The sequence below is a fragment of the Sus scrofa genome, chromosome 6 (assembly GCF_054392235.1).
Source record: "Sus scrofa isolate SSC_HxYL_T2T_F1_AM1 chromosome 6, Sscrofa_HxYL_maternal_Yorkshire_Landrace_v2.0, whole genome shotgun sequence".
NCBI classification, from domain to species: domain Eukaryota; kingdom Metazoa; phylum Chordata; class Mammalia; order Artiodactyla; family Suidae; genus Sus; species Sus scrofa.
The window spans coordinates 172,985,442-172,991,296 of record NC_139388.1 but is presented as its reverse complement, the minus strand read 5'-3'; positions in this window follow the sequence as shown (position 1 = coordinate 172,991,296).

Below are 5,855 nucleotides of genomic sequence, written 5' to 3'. Positions count from 1 at the left end.
GACGGGGCGGGGCCGCGGCCGGGCGGGGGCGGGGCCGGGGGCGGGGCCGGGGCGGGGCGCGGGCCGGCCTGGCGAGGCCCCGCCCCAGGAAGGCTGCGCGTGCGCAGAGAGCGTGCTGGGCTTCCCGCTGGGGCGCGCGGCGGGGGTTGGAGCTGGGGCGGGAGCAGGAAAACCTTTTCCCGGGAGTGTTTCCTGGGACAGCCGCTAGTCTTTGAAGGGTGACGTCTGCGTCCTGGGACTGGAATTGTGACTCTCTGGGGCTGAGTTTTCAGTTCGAAGAGTAGCCTTGGTGACTGCCGCCTTCTTGATTCGGAAGCTCGTTGGGAGCATGGTGAGGTCCTGTTCGCTTTGCAAAAGGGGCTTGCGGCAGAAGTACAGATGGCCAGTGTAAACAGAGAGAAACGTTCAGGTCCACCGAAAATCGGTAACTTTGCAACTGCAGTTCTACAACTACAGTAATTTTAGCTGGTTTTTACCTTCCCCTTATTAGATTATTTAGGACTGGAGGAAATGTACTTTGACAGCAGAAGTCTGGTTCAGTCTAGAAATAATAACAACAGCAATAACTACCTCTCTCCTGGGATTCGATTCCAGGCACTGTTCTTAGAGCTTCACATTAACTCATGTACTCCTCAAATAAATATGTATAATAATATACTATGGGAGTTGCCTTTGTGTTCAGCAGGGTAAGAACCCTGAGGTGTGGGTCCCATCCGTGGCCTTGTTCGGTGGGTTAAGGATCCTGCGTTGCTGTAGCTTGCGGTGTAGTTTGCAGATGTGGCTTGGATCTGGCGTTGCTGTGTCTGTGGCATAGGCTGGCAGCTGCAGCTCTGGTTTGACCCCTAGCCCCAGAACTTCCATATGCTGTAGATGTGACCCTAAACAGAAAAAAAAAAAAATACTCTTATTATCCCCATTTTACAAATAAGGAAACAGAGGCCCAGAGATGTTAAGTGACTTGTCTAAGATCACACAGCTAGTAAGTCCCTAGCAAGTGTTTCAGTCAGTATTTAGTGTAGGACAATGGCCTATCCAAAAGAAAACATTTTCAAGACCACTCCTTTTCTTCCACTAAGGACTTGAAACCAAGGATGGATTCTAAGCAACGCTGAAGGTGTAGCCCAGATGAACTCTCACACACTTTCAGCCAAAGTGTAAATGATCACAGCCTTTTTGGGAGTCAGTTTAGCACTGCATATCACAAGCCTTGAAAATAAGCACAACCCCACAAAAAGACAAATACTGCATGAATCCATTTCTATGAGATATCTAAAGCAGTCAAACTCTTAGAAAGTAGATTGGTGATTGCCAGGGGTTGTGGGAAGGGGAAAAGGGAGTTGTTCAATGGATATAGAGTTTTAGTTCTGCAAAACAAAAAACATATGGAGATCAGTTGCACAACAATGTACATACAGTGGATACCACTGTACTGCACACTTAAAAATAAGACAGTAAACCTACCCAAGAGGGTAAAGGACTTGTACTTGGAAACCTGTAAGATACCAAAAGAAAGAAACTGACGACACAGGCAGGTAGAAAGATGTGTTCACGAACTGGAAGAATCAATGTTAAAATGATGCTACTACCAAAGGCAATCTACAGATTCAGTGCAAACCCTGTTGCAATACTAACGGCATTTTTCATAGAACTGGAACAGATAACTTTAAAATTTGTATGGAAAAAAAAAGAGCCTGAATGGCCAAAACAATATGGAGAAAGCAGAAGAGACCTGGAGGAAATGTGCTCCCTAACTTTAGACTATACTACAAATCAGCAGTAATCAAAACAGCATGAAAACAGACACATAGATTAATGGAACAGCACGGAGGGCCCAGAAGTAAACCTATGCACCTACGGTCAATTAATCTACAACAAAGGAGGCAAGAACATACAAGGGAGAAAAGACAGTCTCTCCAATGAGCGGCGCTGGAGAAACTGGACACGTAAATCAATGAAATTAGAACATTCTCTAATACCATGTACAAAATAAACTCCACATGGACTAAAAACCTAAATGTAAGACCAGAAACCATAAAAACCCTAGAAGAAGCATAGGGATAACACTCCTTGGCATAAATTGTACATTATTTTTTTGGGATCTGTCTCTAAAGCAACGGAACAAAAGCAACAATAAACAAATGGGACCTAATTAAACGTAAAAGCTTTTGCACACCGAAGGAAACCACTGACAGCATGAAAGGACAACCTATTGAATGGGAGAAAATATTGGCAAATGCTATGTTCAATGAGGGGTTAATGTCTAAAATATGTAAATTGTTCATGTGGTCAATGTCAAAAACCCAAACAACCCAGTTAAAAAATGGGCGAAAGATCTGCATAGACGTTTTTCCAAGGAAGACATACAGATGGCCAACAGGCACATGAAAGTATGCTCAGCGTGGTTAACCAGCAGAGAGATGCAAATTAAACCAGTGATCTCTTACCTCACATTGTCAGACTGTCCATCATCAAAAAGACACAAGTAACAAATGTTGGCGAGGTCGTGGAGAAAACCCTTGTGTCCTGTTGGTGACAACGTCATTGAGGAAAACAGAATGGAGGTTTCTCAAAAAACTGAAAATAGACGAGTTCCCTTAGAGCACAGCAGGTTAAAGATCCAGTGTTGCCACTGCTGCAGCTTGGGTCGCTGCTGTGGCATGGCTTCAATCCCTGGCCTGGGACCTTCCACATGCCAAAAAAGAAAAAAAGCGTAATAAATGTTACTTTAAAAATTCTATGAAAATGTTGATTGGATTATTATTATTGATAAAAGTAAACAAGCCAGAGTCTATTTCAGAAATCTTGGCGTGACAGTACATTTTACATTGCGTCACATTGTACAGTTTATAAAATTCATGTAAGCTCTGGATTAGATGACAGCTGGAGACAGGGTAGGGACCTCTGGAAGGCTTTGAAAAGCCAGCTGAAACAGACTGGATATAGGCTATGAAGCAATGGAAAAGCCAAACCGGAAGAATGGGAAAAGAGTGGAGCCACTGATAAAAGGGAAGGTATGAGGCACTGGCTTGGGAAAAAGTGAGAAAGAGGGCAAGTCAGAGGTTTGTGTGTGTGTGTGTGTGTGTGTGTGTGTGTGTGAGAGAGAGAGAGAGAGAGACAGACAGCGCTAGTCTACACTCATAGGTAACGATAAGCAGGAGTTATCCAGTAAGTCTGGGGATCCAGAAAGCCAGATGTTTGGGATTCTTCATCAGGAAGGTAAAGGCTGGGAAGTTTCCATGTGGCACAGCAGAAACAAACCCGACTAGTATTCATGAGGATGCGGGTTGGATCCCTGGCCTCCCTTGGTGGGTCAGGGATCTGGCATTGCTGTGAGCGGTGGTGTAGGTTGCAGACGCGGCTTGGATCCTGCATTGCTGTGGCTGTGGCGTCGGCCGGCAGCTGTAGCTCCAGTGAGACCCCTAGGCTGGGAACCTCCATGTGGCTCTAACCACTCCACCCCCCAAAAAATTAGGAAAGTAAGGCTGAATCCAGGAGTGAGCGAACGTCTGTCCCCTCCCTCTTCTTCCTCCATGACTTTATGGTTCTCTCTCATCAACAGACTCTTGGCCAGTTTGCAAAATTCCTTGATTGACTGAGTCGGTGTTTACATTTATGTAACTCTGAAATATTTTTATAGTCCACTAAGATTACATTCATCTATGGAACAACCCCCCCACCCCACCCCACCGGAGTCAAAAATTGCCTAGTTTTTCCTCTCCTGTAATTATCTATGCACCTACCATTCGTTATTCCATGATGGCATTCCATCAGGACTGTAAAACACCTTTTGATCTGGTCACATGAGTCGGTATTTTTCTACTTCTTCTTCCCCCTTGGAGACATCCTTCGGTAGGGCCTAACTGCCTCTTGCTCCCACCTGTCGTCTTGGGCTTTCTGTCTGTCCCACGCTTGTCCTGTGGCGGCTCCTGACCGCCTCCTGGGGATCCCGTCACCTCCCCTGGGCCACGTCCCCTGTCCCTTGCATCTTCATAGTTGCGGTTTATTCTCTCATTTTGGACGAGCTCATTCTCTAGGAACTTCCCCAGAAGAAGTTCATGGAAGGTACCTTTTTGAAGCCTTGCTTTCTCTAAAAATGGCTTTATTCTGCTTGCACACTTGGTTGACTGTTTGGTAGGGTGCAGACTTCCAGACTGGAAGGCATTTTCCCTCAGAATTTTAAAGGCATTGACCCATTGTCATCTAGCGTCGCATGTGGCCAGCCTCTTGAGAAGTCTCATGGATTTTGATTTCAGTTGCTTCCTACGTCATTGCTGCCTGCTCCTTTGCTTCTGGGAGCTTTCGGATGTGTGTTTTCCTTGGCGGTCTCAACCTCCGTCACGGTAATGAGCTCGACTGTGCATCTTTTTATTCGCTGTGTTAGGCGCTCAGTGGTCCCTTTCAGTCAGGGCCCACACAGTCTTCGGTTCTGGGCAATCTCCTCTTTGTTCGATTCCCTTGTTTTTTTCATCTTTTTTCTCTCGTTTTCCATTTCTGGGCTTTGTGTAGTCTCATTTTACAAGGGATCTTCTGGAATTTTCCTCTAGTTTTTTGTGAAAAATTTGTTCGTTTCTCCTATAACATTTTATTTTCCGAGAGTTTTTCCTGGCTCCCTGACTTTCCTTTTGGTAGCCTCTGGCTTTTGTGTCGTGGACTCAGGATCTTCTCTTTTTTCCCGTTTCCGAGGATATTGGCTGCTGTAATTTTCTGCCATTTCCTTTGACCTCCTTGATTGTCCGTGTTGTTTATTTTGGTCTCTGGCTTTCTCCAGGTGATAATAATAGCTACCGTTTATTGGGCGTAAACATGTTTTAACTGGTTTAATCCTTACACCCAGTGAGGGAGTTACCAGTCTTATCCTCAGTTTACCAATAAGGTACAAACTACTATGTGTAAAATGCAATAACTACAAGGATATATTCTAAGCACTGTGAATATAGCTAATATTTAATAATAACCATAAATAACTATTTTATATGTATATATATATCTCATATATATATATGTCTCACCCATGGCATGTAGAATTTCCCAGGCCAAGGGTCAAATTGGAGCTGCAGCTGCCAGCCTATGCCACAGCCATAGCCACAGCAATGCCAGATCCAAGCTGCATGTGCAACCTACACAGCAGCTCACAGCAATGCCAGATCCTTTAACCCAATGACAGAGGCCAGGGATCAAACCCGCATCTTCATGGTTGCTAGTTGAGTTCGTTACTGTTGAGCCACAGCAGGAACTCCAATATTTAAAAGATATATGCTCACTGGTGGAGATTTAATAAAATTAGTAACTTTTACTGTAATTTGGTGCCACTCCCTGGATTTGTACTAAGATGCTGGCAGTTTTACCCATCATTGCTTTTGTGGCCTCACTGAAAATGTCAAAACAGTGAAAAAGGCAAATTATTTTACTTGATCATATGGGGGGAACCCAGAAAGAGTCTTGGGGACTCCCAGGGTTCACAGACCTATATTGACAACTGCTGTCCCAGAGAAACTCTTGCAGATGTAAACTGGGAAACACATATCAAGAATGTTCGGGGAGTTCCCGTCGTGGCGCAGTGGTTATTGAATCCGACTAGGAACCATGAGGTTGCGGGTTCGATCCCTGGCCTTGCTCAGTGGGTTAAGGATCCGGCGTTGCCATGAGCTGTGGTGTAGGTTGCAGACGAGGCTCGGATCCTGCGTTGCTGTGGCTCTGGTGTAGGCCGGTGGCTACAGCTCTGATTAGACCCCTAGCCTGGGAACCTCCATATGCCGCGGGAGTGGCTCTAGAAAAGGCAAAAAGACAAAAAGACAAAAAAAAAAAAAAAAAAAAGAATGTTCACAGCAGCACTGTTTGTAAAAGCAAAAACCCGG